This window comes from Corythoichthys intestinalis, chromosome 8, assembly GCF_030265065.1.
Source record: "Corythoichthys intestinalis isolate RoL2023-P3 chromosome 8, ASM3026506v1, whole genome shotgun sequence".
NCBI lineage: Eukaryota > Metazoa > Chordata > Actinopteri > Syngnathiformes > Syngnathidae > Corythoichthys > Corythoichthys intestinalis.
Window position 1 is genome coordinate 23,402,182 of NC_080402.1, and position 15,276 is coordinate 23,417,457.

Sequence of the window (15,276 nt, forward strand, 5' to 3'; positions counted from 1 at the left end):
GGGGGGGGGGGGGTACAACATATTGATGACCTCGAAACGCAGTGTCAGCAATAAAATGAACTTACAACAATATTTATAATAATAAATTGACAATGAGCGTTTTTTTTTGTTTCCCATCATTCTTGAGCAGAGGCGTCGCATCCCATTAGACAAACCAAGCAATTGCCTAGGGCCCCCAGCCAGAAGGGGCCCCCAGAGGGCCAACAGATTTAGCACACACAGCTTTACTGCACTGTTGCAGCGACAAGTGTAGGGAGTGTTTCAGTACCATAGAATCATTTGGCAGATTCTCTACTGATTCTGCTATCAATCCCAATCAGCACTAACCATGTCACGTAGATTATACATGTTTAAGAAAGTCCAATCTTCTGTTAATACTTAAAGAGTGACTCACCAAGTACTCTCTGGAAAGTCCTTGCCGAGTTGTATTAGGTTGAGTTTCACAGGCCACCTCCTTACTCATGTGACTACTTAAAAAAATAATGATTTTTCCCAAAAAGTCTAGTAATGGGTCTATCTTATTCCTCGCCTAATACTCAATAAGAAAAATATAACATATATGCATCTAAAATAATCCTAAACAATTTTATTTGCAAATTTAATACTCATTTCGGTCGGTAGTCCACCAATCAGTGGTTTTTACGGAATAATTTGAATTTGGTGGGTTGTAGGGCCAGTCTGACTACTGATTTCACACAAAAGTATATACCTCTGCATCCGATGGTGGTATTTTTGTGTTGCTACTCTTTCTTCTATTGCGCCAAGTCCAACTGTCCCTCTTACTTTCACACACTTGAAGGGCCCCATGTTGCTTGTTGCCTGGGGCCCCTGGGGACCCCTGCTACGCCTCTGTTCTTGAGGGGAATTCTAAATCAGGCTGCTGAGGCAATACTTTTTTCCAAGATCGTCAACCATTGAATATGGTACGCCCGCCGGTGTTGTCCCAATGTAGTTACCCCAGTCAAAAATTGTATCCCCTGGGCGGAGCCATATGGAGGTAGATTTGTGTCTTTATTATTCAATAAAAAAAAGTTGCTTCAATCAAAATATATATTTTCAATTAAAAAAAGTCGCTTCCATAAAACAAAAAACTGTTTGAATGCAAAAATAAATTTGAAACTAAAAAAAAAAATGCATGTGAAAGCTATTTTTCTTTGATTTAATTTTTTTTTGTATTGAAGTAACTTTTTTATTGAATTACTGTTGATTTGTGTTTGGGCCACATTTTGGCTAGGATGTTTTTGTCTTATTCAATCAAAAAATAAGTTGTTTTAAAAAATATATATTTTCAAAAAGAAAAATCACTACGATCAAAAAAAGAAAAATTTCAATCATAGAAAACATTTTTGAATGCGAAAAAATATTTGTGATTGAAAAATTTGCATTTGAACACTTAATTTTTCATTGAAAAAGTTTTATTTGCTTGAAGCAATCCTTTTTGTGTCTAAATCATTCAATCCCCAAAAAAGTTGCTTCAATCAAAAAAAATATATTTTCAATCAAAGAAAAAAATTATTTGAAAAATAAAATTGCCCTCCCTATTTTTTTTTTTTTTATATGCAAAGTAAATGACCGTCTAAGGTGTTAATCACATGATCTGTTAAAAAAATAATAATTTTGACGCCATTATAAAAATGTTTTTTTTTGTTCATTTCATTCATGTTTGTTGCAGTTTTATTGCTTTACTTTTATATACACTGTAAAAAACAAAAAAATCCCGTAAATTTTACGGAAAAAATAAAAAATACAGTTGCACTGTAAATACAATTACTGAAAAATCTGTATATTTTACAGTTAAAATCTGTAAAAAAAAAAAAAATTTTTTTAATTAACCAATAAATCCAACAGCTTTTTGCTGCTAAATCAGCATAAACGTGCTGCTTTTAAAACAAAATAGCTAAATAAAATATATTTTATGTTTATTTTACATCAAATCTAATTTAATTTCACTGAAAAATTGTGATTGACTGTAAATCCAGCATTATAAAACTTTAAAAAACAAAATGATTCTTGCTGGGTTTGGAAACATCATTGCTTTGCTAAGTTTATGTATCAAACGATGTGTGGAAGAATATCACACAATTTGCCTTTACTTCATTCTTGCTGCGCTTGCGCCCAAGGATTGCCGCACTTGACTGAGACGGCACACATCATATAACATGCACAGCCACCACTCACAGTCGTGGTTGCCTCAACTTCCCATCATGCATTTCTGTCATTATACGATCCTGAAGGGCGTGTCATAACTACGCGAGAGCAGACGAAACCACAGTCCGTGTTGCCCAACGACAGCCCCAAAACATCACTACTCTAGAGGAGATCTACATGGAGGAATGGGCCAAAATACCAGCAACAGTGTGTGAAAAGCTTGTGAAGAGTTACAGAAAATGTTTGGCGTCCATTATTACCAACAAAGGGTACATAACAAAGTATTGAGATGAACTTTTGGTATTGGCCAAATACTTATTTTCCACCATGATTTGCAAATAAATTATTTAAAAATCAAACAATGTGATTTTCTGTTTTTTTTCCACATTCTGTCTCTCATGGTTGAGGTTTACCCATGTTGACAATTACAGGCCTCTCCAATATTTTCAAGTGGGAGAACTTTTAGTGGTTGACTAAATACTTATTTGCCCCACTGTATATTCACATCTGTAAATTGCAACATATGAATTTATTAAATCTAATACATTGATTTGGTTTTTTTTTCTTTTGGAAAGCCTATTGGAAATATCTATGCCAAAAAAAACATTTTCAGCACCTTTACATTGTAAATTTTACTGTATTGGATTGATTATTTTATTATGTTTATTTTTTGCTTTTCATTTACAGTACACTGTACATTATACAAACAAGTATAGTTATTTTTACATACAAAGACCCCAATCACGTGACGTCACAACTCCGCCCCCCTCACTGGTGCCGCCATATTGTCCGTCAGCTCATCGTGTTTACATAAAACCGCTACGTACATTCCTCCTATTACTGCGGGTTTTTCTGCTTGTCTAAGGAATCACCGACTAGTAAACGAACCCAAAAACCTTACTGACAATCGTTAACATTGATTAATCAAAACGGTGAAGGCATGTGTGGCGGTTGGCTGCAGTAACAGAGAAGATAAACGGTCATTTTAGTAGTTGCTGTGTGCCCATTGTTAAAAGGGCAAATCTCTAAAGCAGCACAGTTTGTTTATCTCGGTCCATGATGCGTTTGTGTCGACAGCCGTCAGACAGCGCCGAAAACAACATGATGCCAACACGATCGCAGACGTCATCAGACGGAGACTACGAAGCTCGTCGCCACGGTCGCGCAGCAAGAAGTTGAGCGCAACAACAGGTGTTGTGCCGAAAAATAGCCGCCCTGCGTGAAATGTCCCCCCTGACGGGAGCGCCCACACGGAAACGACTTTCTTGTACCGTGAATATGTGATATTTTACTCTGCTTGAACTAATAAATGTCATACCTGTGTGACTGTCATTGGGATATGGTCGTGAAAACCTGTAGACCACAGGTGTCAAACCGATTCCAGAAAGGGCCTAGTGGGTGCTGGATTTTGTTCCAACCGATAACGCGCAGAGAGTTTAACCAATGAACTTCCTGCTGAAACAAGCAACACCTGACAAAGTTGAACTGATTACACATGTAAAAGATCTAATTGGAAAAGGTGTCCTCTTCATTGGTTGGAAAGCAAATCTGCACCCACTAGGCCCTTTGTGGAATCGGTTTGACACCTGTGCTGTAAACTAATACATTTCTGTTCAAAGATGGTATAGTGGCCCAGTCCACGATTTGTTACCAAAATACAGTACTAATATTTTGTGTAATTTAATTATTTAAAACTTATCTTACAGTCGTAAATCCATTACTGTAATGCGTCCATGAAAACATTTGATGTTTTCACTTCAATAAAGCGTTATAAATAAGCGCTGATCAAGTTTCATTTTACAATCGTGACAACGGTGACGCTCAGCTGACCAAATGTCGGTTTATATTCGGGCCGGTGCCGATTTTGGGTACCCGACTCCTCATCGTGACATAAACTGGAGTATGATTGGAAATTTTGTGGTCTCAGGACGAGCTCTGGCGCACGGGATGTGACCGGACGGGAGGAAATATCGGTTTGGGCATCAAATATGGATCTGGCGACTGGATCGACCGAAGCTTTTCCAAATAACGGCTATTATGCAACTTATCCAATGAGTTTACAGCGTCTGAAAGCACCGGGGCTTCCATAATTTGCAAGTGAATCCACCTTTAGAAGCTACGATCATTGACAATACGGACACCCAATGACGGACAATATGGCGGCACAATACAGTGATCACGTGATTGTGTGACGTTGGTGATTGGGGTCTATAAATACCCTTGAATTAACAGTTGTGCTTGGTTCTGTATTTTGCGGAATATAACTGTAAGTTTGACAATGAAAAACATTTTTCCCATTTACGTTGTTCTAATGTCATGAATTCACAGTATTTCCCTGTTAATTCTACGGCCATTTTTTTATAGTGTATATAGGAAAGTCAATTTCATGCAATGACACTTATCGGCCACCGGGGAGGGGGGGGCTAGCCCCCTGGCCCCCCCTTAAAATCCGCTTATGTGCTTAGCCCCCGAGAGATACACTTAATGTAAGTGAACGAAGCGTACAAGCACAAAACTGCCCAAATGGGGGATAAATAAAGGATTGTTGTATAGAGTTCATTTTGCCTGCACTTATAAATTCGTCAAACCTTTTCTTTTATCCCAGGCAATGGGAGGTGGTTTTATTTACCTTTCAGGTAACATGTCAGGTAAATAAAACCACCTACTATTGCCTGGCCAAAAGTATTGGCATCCCTTCACAAACAGCTAATATTCCAACCAGTTGTGCATTTCAAACCAATGCTCACTTCTGCGTACCAAAACTATCTTGTGGGCTTCAGCTTCACCTTTCTGGGCCTTTTCAGAAATACGCCTTAGGTGTCAGTGACTTGTCAGTCAAACATGCCTGACCAATAGCGAAGCGCAGCTTGATGTCAAAATGATTCAATTTAACAAAAAAACAAAAAAAAAAGGTTCAAAACTTTTTTCACTTTTTTTTCACTTTAATTTAAAAAAAAAAAAAACTGCAATTTTTAAAGTCTTAAGCTTATTTTTGCATTCGAACACTTTTTTTCTCTGATTGAATTTTTGTTTTTTGATTGAAGTGACTTTTTTTGTTGTTGTTTTTTTTAAATTGAATAATAAAGACACAAATCTACCTCCATAAGACGTGCAGATATTGTCTGCAGTGTGCAAGCCAGGATTTATTTGTCAAACACAGAGCATTTGGTTTATTGGTTATACAGGACTTTCTGCTGTTAGCTGGGGCTGGAGCTAACTAACTGTTATTACCAGCAGTGATAATTACTTACTTTCTTGAAAAACCTTCTTTTGTCCAACCTTCATCCCTCTTTTCACGCTCTGCTCTGTGTACGTCAGAAGTACACACACACACACTGCTGGTACCGACTCAAAGCAAGGTCACAGGGAAACTGCGGACTGGATTATCAGTGATGTGGGCGTTCTCTATATGAACAAGTGGAATGGATTGTATAACGACGCGCTGAAGCCTCCCTAAAATAGGCCTAGCTACGCCAATGATTGAAAAATTAATTAAGGGTAGTCATACAGGCTTGCATGTCTTTGTGCCCACTGGCATCAGACATAACAGCAGCAGAGGACTGTACTCACATTCAATTATCTATGAAACATAAGGACAATGACAGTAACTCTCTCACAAACCTTTTTCCCTCCCTTGCACAGACACAATGGTGGAACTCCATTGTTATTTTGTCATAGCGCCATATCTCCTCAGTCACTTTAGATTCCACTTGTAAGCTTTTCTAGTTTTTTATATTTTGTACTTTTGACAGTATGCTGTTTTGATGCTGCTGCAATACTTAGATTTCCCAAATGGGGGATAAATAAAGGATTGTTGTATAGAGTTCATTTTGCCTACACTTATAAATTCGTCAAACCTTTTCTTTTATCCCAGCCAATAGTAGGTGGTTTTATTTACCTGTCAGGTAACATGTCAGGTAAATAAAACCTTTTCTTCAATGGTAGGTGGTTTTATTTACCTGTCAGGTAACATGTCAGGTAAATAAAACCACCTACTATTGCCTGGGATAAAAGAAAAGGTTTGACGAATAAGTAAAGGATTGTTTTATTTTATCTTGTCATATGCCCATTCATATTTGCTGAACACATAGGCATGTAAGATGTATTGCACTTTACTTCAGTATAGTAAATCAGTGGTCTCCAAATTATTCCACATACAGTGCTGGCCAAAAGTATTGGCATCCGTGCAATTCTGTCAGAAAATGCTTAATTTCTCCCAGAAAACGATTGCAATTAATAATGCTTTTATAGCAATATCTTCATCTATTTTGCTTGTAATGAAAAAAACGCAAAAGAGAATGAAAAAAGAATCATTATCATTTTACACAAAACGCTAAAAATGGGCCGGACAGAAATATCGGCACCCTCAGCCTAATACTTCGTAGTACAACCTTTAGACAAAATAAGTGCGAACAATCGTTTCAGGAATCCATCAATACGTTTCTCACAATGCTCTGCTGGAATTTTAGGCCATTCTTCTTTGGCCAACTGCTCCAGGTCTTTGAGATTTAAAGGGTGCCTTCTCCAAACTGCCACTTTCAGATCTCTCCACGGGTGTTCTATGGAATTTAGGTCTGGACTCATTGCTGGCCACATTAAAAGTCTCCAGTGCTTTCTCTCAAACCATTTTCTAGTGCTTTTTGAGGTGTGTTTTGGGTCATTGTCCTGCTGGAAGTCCAATGACCTCTGAGGGAGACCCAGCTTTCTCACAGTGGGCCCTACATTTTGCTGCAAAATTTGTTGGTAGTCTTCAGACTTCATAATGCCATCCACACGGTCAAGCAGTCCCGTGCCAGAGGTAGCAAAGCAACCCCAAAACATCAGAGAACCTCCACCATGTTTGACTGGGGGACCGTGTTCTTTTCTTTGAAGACCTAGTTTTTTTCCCTGTAAACTCTTTGTTGATGCCTTTTCCCAAAAAGATATACTTTTGTTTCATCTGACCAGAGAACATTCTTCCAAAATGTTTTTGGCTTTCTCAGGTAGGTTTTGGCAACCTCCAGCCTGGCTTTTATGTCTCTGGGTCAGAACTGGGGTCTTCCTGGGTATCTTACCATAGAGTCCTTTTTCATTCAGACGCTGACGGATAGTACGGGTTGACACTGTTGTACTCTCGGACTGCAGGACAGCTTGAACTTGTTTGAACGTTAGTCAAGGTTCTTTATCCGCCATCCCCACAATCTTTCGTTGAAATCTCTCGTCAATTTGTCTTTTCCGTCCACATCTAGGGAGGTTAGCCACAGTGCCATGAGCTGTACACTTATATACTTAAAACCTCTCCTAAAAAAACCTAATCTGGATGCCTCAACCATTAGCAATTACAGGCCAATATCAAATCTGACATTCCTGGGGAAAATTATCAAAAGGGTTGTGTTCGAACAGATGCAGACTTTTATGATGCAAAACAATCTTTTTAACTCATTTCAGTCTGGATTTCGGCCACAACACAGCACCGAGACCGTGCTTATCAAAGTCCTAAATGATATTCGTCGGAATACCGATGCAGGCAAATCATCTGTTCTGTTACTATTGGATCTCAGCGCCGCATTCGACACGGTTGATCACAACATACTACTCAGCAGATTGGAACAGTGGGTAGGGCTTACTGACACTATTCTTCAGTGGTTCACATGATAGGGATTTTTTTGTGTCAATCGGAAACTATCAGTCAGAACGAACCAAATTCACGTGTGGAGTCCCTCAAGGGTCAATTCTTGGACCACTCTTATTTAACATCTATATGCGTCCGTTAGCTCAGATAATGGAACAGTATGACATCTCCTATCACGCCTATGCAGATGACACACAACTGTACATTTCTGTGTCCCCACATGATTATAGTCCCTTAGTCTCCCTGAGTAAATGCATTCATCAAATCAATGAATGGATGTGCCAGAATTTTCTCCAGTTAAATGTGGAGAAGACAGAGGTGATCATTTTTGGGCCAAAAAAGGAAAGGTCAAAGATAAGCAGGCAACTTAGCACAATGTCACTTACAGCTACAAATCAAGTCAGAAACCTTGGCGTAATTATTGATTCAGACCTAAAATTTGATAGCCATCTAAAGTCCGTCACTAAATCCGCTTATTACCACCTAAAAAATATAACCAGAATTAAGGGGCTTCTGACTCAACAAGACATGGAAAAACTTATGCATGCATTCATTTTCAGCAGATTGGACTATTGCAACGGTATATTTACAGGTCTTGATAAAAAAAATCAGTCAGGAAGCTGCAGCTAGTACAGAATGCTGCAGCCAGAGTCCTCACAAATACAAGGAAGCTGGACCACATTACACCGGTTATGAAATCGCTACACTGGCTTCCAGTGAGTCAAACGATAGACTATAAAATTCTACTGCTCGTCTACAAAACACTTAATGGCCTTGGACCAAAATACATGCTTGACTTGTTAGATTCCTATGAGACATCTAGACCCCTAAGGTCGTCTGGAACCGGTCTTCTGCATGTTCCAAGAACAAGAACAAAGCAGGGTGAGGCAGCATTTAGTTATTATGCTCCTGACCTCTGGAACAAGTTACCTGAACGTCTGAAGTATGCTCAAACTGTTAGCTCTTTTAAATCAGGGCTAAAAATGCTTTTGTTTAGCACTGCATATCCATATTTGGCTATATATTTCAATCTACCTACTTTCTATTCCTCTTGTGCTTATCTCCATTGCTGATTTCAATTATTATTATTAGTAGTAGTTTTTGTTTTATTTTTATTTCTGTTTTATTTTTATTTATTTATTTTTATTCTATTTGTGATTAAATGTGATCTTTTGTCTTGGTTTTTACGTTGTATTGATTTAAATGTGATTTTTATGATCTTCATGTGATGTAAAGCACTTTGAATTGCCTTGTGTTGAATTGTGCTATATAAGTAAATTTGCCTTGCCTTATTGATGACACTGAGCATGGTAGACACAGGAACATTCAGGTCTTTGGAGATGGACTTGTAGCCTTGAGATTGCCCATGCTACCTCACAATTTTGCTTCTCAAATCTTCAGACAGTTCTTTGGTCTTATTTCTTTTCTCCATGCTCAATATGGTACAAACAAGGACACAGGACAGAGGTGGAGTCAACTTTAATCCATTTTAACTGGTTGCAAGTGTGATTTAGTTATTCCCACCCCCTGTTATGTGCCACAGGTAAGTAACAGGTGCTGTTAATTACACAAATTAGAGAAGCATCACATGATTTTTCAAAGGGTGCCAATACTTTTTTCCAGCCCGTTTTTGGAGTTTTGTGTATAATGATAATGATTTAATTTTCATCCATTCTCTTTTGTGTTTTTTTTTCATTGCAAGCAAAATAAATGAAGATATTACAACCAAAGCATTTGTAATTGCAGTCATTTTCTGGGAGAAATTGAGCATTATCTGACAGAATTGCAAGGGTGCCAATACTTTTGGCCAGCACTGTAAGGCCACAGTGGGTGCAGGATTTCACTTGCTGCCCTGGGCTTAGCGGGCTGTAGGGGTCCGTCGGTCTGCTGTGCCGATTGGGGGGCTGTGGCGGTGGCTCGTGGGCCGTGTGGGCAGGCGGCTTATGGGCGTTGGGGGCGGTGCCGCATCCACCATCCCATCCTTGAATGCCAGGTGATGGGGGCGTGGATGGTTCAGGGGACCACCCTGGATCCCTGGAAGATGATGGTTTGCTGGCGCTGTGGGAGGAGCAAGGAGTCTTGCTCGCTCGCCTGCCCCGATTGGCGAGGGAAGGGCGATGGCCCTGGGGTGGCTCCCGCGCGGCATTTCCACTCGTCTGCAGGACTATCACGTCTGATGGGATTCACGCATGACGAGGTGCAATTAGACTCTCAAGTCAAGAAACTCGGTGTCAGGATTGGTAATCAGGCAGCATAGAATAGGATGTCAACATATCCGTACTCCAAAGGGATTCACACAAATACTGGGTTCTACACCTCACATGGCTGATTTGTGTACACTTCACCCCTCCCAATCACTTATCTTTCTGACTCCCCCTTTTTCTCCTTGGTCATAAGGCCCCTCACGTGGTGTCAAACGGAAATACAACTAGCACACAATATACAGTGCTGCTCGAAAGTTTGTGAACCCCACAGCGATGGTCAGATTTTTTGTAAAAAAAACTAAAATAACCTTATTAAATGTTAAGTTATACCCAAATCCACAATACTGACATTCCAAATAATGGACTGAAACAAAAGAAATAGTTATATTGTCATTCTTTATTTAACAAAAGTGGTTGATTTAAGAAAAACTCAGATATCATGTGTGCAAAAGTATGTGAACCCCTTCAGTTAATAGGATATTGCGCCTCCTTTTGCAGAGATTACCTCAACCAAACGGTTTCTGTAGTGACTAATCAGCCTCTCACATCTACTTTGGGGGATTTTTGCCCATTCTTCCTTGCAGAACGCAGTCAGTTGAGAGAGGTTTGATGGGCGTCTGGCATGAACTGCTCGCTTCAGGTCCCGCCACAGCATTTCAATGGGATTTAGGTCAGGACTTTGACTGGGCCAGTCCAGAACACGAATCTTCTTTTTCAGCCATTCCTTGGTTGTATTGCTGGAATGCTTTGGATCATTATCATGTTGCATGATCCACCTTCTGCCAAGCTTTAACTTCAAAACAGATGGCGTCAGGTTATGTTCTAGGATTTGACAATATTCCTCAGAATTCATGATTCCCTGGACTATGTGGAGTTGTCCAGGTCCTGAGGATGAAAAGCAAGCCCAGATCTTGACATTCCCACCTCCATGCTTCACTGTTGGGAGAAGGTTCTTTTGGTGGTATGCAGTGTTGACTTTTCGCCAGACATGGCGGTTTTGGTTGTGACCAAACAGTTCAATTTTGCACCTACATCAGTTGATGAATACTCTTTTTAATTTAGTCTCGACAACACAACTGTTAAAAAAACAAAAAAAAAACTACTGAATTGATTGATTAGGAAATCAGGTTGAAATAATAGAAAATTCCAAAATGTTGAGGGGGTTCACAAACTTTTGAGCAGCACTGTACACCAACATATTCATAGTTAGTGTAGGTGTTCAATACATTTCTTGTTGTTGCTTGTGATTCTTCTGTCTTCCTCTCCTATTCTCCTTTTTCTGTCCCCCCCATAACCCCCTTCCAGTTCGCTGCTTTCTCCTAATATACGAGGCACGTTGAATGATCACAATGGGAGTATGTGTTACATAAAAACTATTAAGACCAATCAGACAATCAGACTCCCTTTCTCCATGTCATGCAGCTGAACAATACGGGAAAAAAAAGTCATGTGTCTTCCAAGTGTAATCAGTTGATTGCAGTCAGGTGCTGCTTGTTTCAGCAGAAACCTCATTAGTGTGCTCGATCGGTATGAACAAAAACCAGGACCCACAGCGGCCCTTGAGGACTGGTTTGGGGACCCCGACAGTACATCCTTTCATACTGCGTTTGTGTTCTGTATATATCACACTGTCAATTTACTGCCACCTCAGGCAAGTTATGTGACAATTCTCTCAGGCATTCATTTAATCTATATTGTAGTTCCTCTATATCATTGCCACGGCACACATCAGATAAACAAAGAAATATCCACCTTTGTGGTTTGATAGATTTGCGCATACACAGATTATCTGACGAAAATCCTACCAAACCACATGATATGGCCTGATGTAGAAAAAGCCTGAGACCAAGAACAAACAGGCATCTTGAAATACAAGTAGTTACTGGGTTACAACAAACCTGACTTACGTCATTTTGACTTTAAGACACCGGAGTCGCGACTGCCATTTTGTCTCCAGTTGTTTTTTGTTTTTTTAGTCGCGTAACAATGTACAATGTGTGTTTAAGCTCCGTATTTTCCTCAGTTAACCGCTGTCGAGTTCCCCTGTAAATATTTGTTACGCCAATAAGGGGAGCTGTTGTCTTACTAAGGTAGGGTGACCAAACGTCCTCTTTTGCCCGGACATGTCCACCTTTCACGTCGTGTCCTCATCATCCGGCCGGGTTTTATAAATTCATGAAAATGTCCGGTTTTTATGATTTTTCACGGGACCAATTTGAAGAGAATATCTCCGGCCGCTGGGGGGCAGCGCTTGCCTGCGTTGACGTGGCTCCTACTAGTAGGTGCGGGAGAAGAGTACAGTTAACCCCTGTCTCGTTGATGGTTTGGCAAGAGAACAGGCAGTTACAGACTACAATGAGGAGTAGTTCTAAGAGACGTTTATAGTGCTCCGTATACCTTTCTGTAAGTTTATCTCCTGTTAATGTCGCTCATGTGTCTTCTGTTTTATGTTGGGTTATACGTGTACAAAGAGACGCAGTGTGTTGTATTAGTCTTGTATTAATTGTTCTGCGTTCATGTATTTGGTTGAATGTTAGTATTGTATTCTAAGTAGGAGCGCCTGAGTTTGTTTTACGATAAAAACGTATACAATGGCAACTGTTGACATCTGTCGGAGCTTTATACTGGCGTGATCTGTAAAATCCCATTTGGTGTCACATCGTTGCGCTGCCGATGATTATAAACTTTTATAGCAAAGTTTGATTTTGCTTCGTCTCACGGTACTCGCCAATAGGGTAGCTATCAGTGAGCTAAGCCGCGCTAGGCATTATGGGAAACATAGTTTTGAACTGCTGCGTTTGGAAACATGCTAGTTGAATAGTTTGTCAGTTTATTTTGGTTATTGTTGGTGTGCAATCTAGAACATTGAATGAGAACAAAAATTGAGTGGGAATAACAATTTCTCAACGACAATTGTCGTGATAGTAATTTATAAAAATGTTTATATGGCACAAAGGCCTACTGTGTGTCTGTATTGACTGTACTATATTTCCACGGGTCTGCATGATATTTTTTTTTTGGTCATTATTTCATTATTTCATTCTTTTTTTTTTTTTTTTGCGTTTTTATTGTTTGATTGTTTTAGTAAGAATAAAGCCTATTGAGTAAAAACTTACTTTGTCCGTTTTACTCTGAAACCCCCCCGTTTACAGACGTCGCGCTAACGCTTTTGTTTCAACCTAGCCATAAAAAGAAGGTAAGTAATTACATTCTTTATTCAAAATATCTGCCATTTTTACCTTAGAATCATTAATTGATGACTAAATTTTAGTTAAAAAAAAAAAAACAACTTTAAAAAATTATTCACTCGTATATTTTAAACTTTTAAACGAATTACGTCACAATGAAAAATTTGGCGTCGTGTAAAAAAGTCACGGATATCTACCTCATAACTATTGCTTAATTGTATTTTTTTTTTTTTACTGTCGCATTTCCCCCGATATGTTAGATGATAAATAATAGATCCAAACAAAAAAAGACTTGAAAAATAACGTTTAAAAGGGTAACTATATGAAAAAGAAAATCTCAACCACTCCTTGTTGTCTACGATTTCTGCATCGCGACCCTTGTCATATCACCATGTTTCACCCATAAAATAAAATTTAAAAAATCCAGCTGTGGCCATTCACTGCTGTGTCTTGACACTCGGTGATACATGCTACATGGAGTTTTTGGAGCGAAACAAGTACACGATAATATCTGGTTAAAATCGTGGCGTCTTTAATTCTGCTCTCGCGTGTTCTTGCCTCCAATTAGGGTTTTGCTGTTTAAAAATTAAAAAAAAAAAATTTTTTAAATGCCTTCTTGTTCAACATTTTTGTTCCCCCAGAAAATTGAGATTTTAAGCTTCCCAATAATGTATCACACATGCATTTCAGACAATTTTGAAAGTTGGCCAAATCGAGGGTCTCAGAGCGGAACTTCAAGTCACCTGAGTGTTTTCCGTCATATATATATATATATATATATATATATATATATATAGAGAGAGAGAGAGAGAGAGAGAGAGAGAGAGAGAGAGAGAGAGAGAGAGAGAGAGAGAGAGAGTGGGGCAAATAAGTATTTAGTCAACCACTAATTGTGCAAGTTCTCCCACTTGAAAATATTAGAGAGGCCTGTAGTCCGTGTTGCCCAACGACAGCCTCAAAACATCACTGCTCCAGAAGAGATCTGCATGGAGGAATGGGCCAAAATACCAGCAACAGTGTGTGAAAAGCTTGTGAAGACTTACAGAAAACGTTTGGCCTCCGTTATTGCCAACAAAGGGTACATAACAAAGTATTGAGATGAACTTTTGGTATTGACCAAATACTTATTTTCCACCATGATTTGCAAATAAATTCTTCAAAAATCAAACAATGTGATTTTCTGTTTTTATTCCCCCACATTCTGTCTCTCATGGTTGAGGTTTACCCATGTTGACAATTACAGGCCTCGCTAATATTTTTTCAAGTGGGAGAACTTGCACAATTAGTGGTTGACTAAATATTATTTGCCCAACTGTATATATATATATATATATATATTTTTTTTTTTACTTTACTTTATCAATATGACGTAAAATACATACTTTTGATCTTTTTTATTTTTTATTTTTATTTTTTTTTTTAGGGTTAATTCCGATTTACGCAGAAATTCCAGATACGTCACCAGCATAGGAACGGAATTCGTTCGTAACCTGGGGACTTAATGCAACATAGTTGTCAAGTTCAAATACAAACCCTCAGGGGGACATTTATAAACATTATAAAAATAATGAGAAAAGGCACTTCATTTAGTTGAAAAACACGCAAGGAGAAGGAGGGAAACTATACAATGCAATAGTAGACTACAAAATACAGCTCTCACAATCGTTCTGAACCTAAGCCCTCCTTTCCCATTCTTTTTATTTGGGATGGCCCGAGCAACAAGAGAGTCTCAACCTTAAAAGGATTGGGAGCCCAGTTGGTGACAATTCAATGACTTTGTTTGGCTAAATGTATGCACGTAGGTGGTATTAATACATGAGTGTCAGCACATTCCAGCAAAGCAAGGCCATCTTCGACCTGCTGTCTTTGTCTCGAGCAGGCAAAGTTACAAGGCAAAACATTTCTTCATTGTGAGCAATAATAAGCAAAACATCTATTCAATGCGAGCAGCAATTGATTAAATATATAATAAACATCTTAATAATTATCCCATCATTGGTAAAGATAACACTTCACACTACGTTAACCCTATATAGAGTAAGTGACAATATTTTGTAATTCCATCCACCTTCTCCTGCTTATTCAAGGTCGAGTTGCGGAGGCAGCAGCTTTAGCAAGGAAGCCC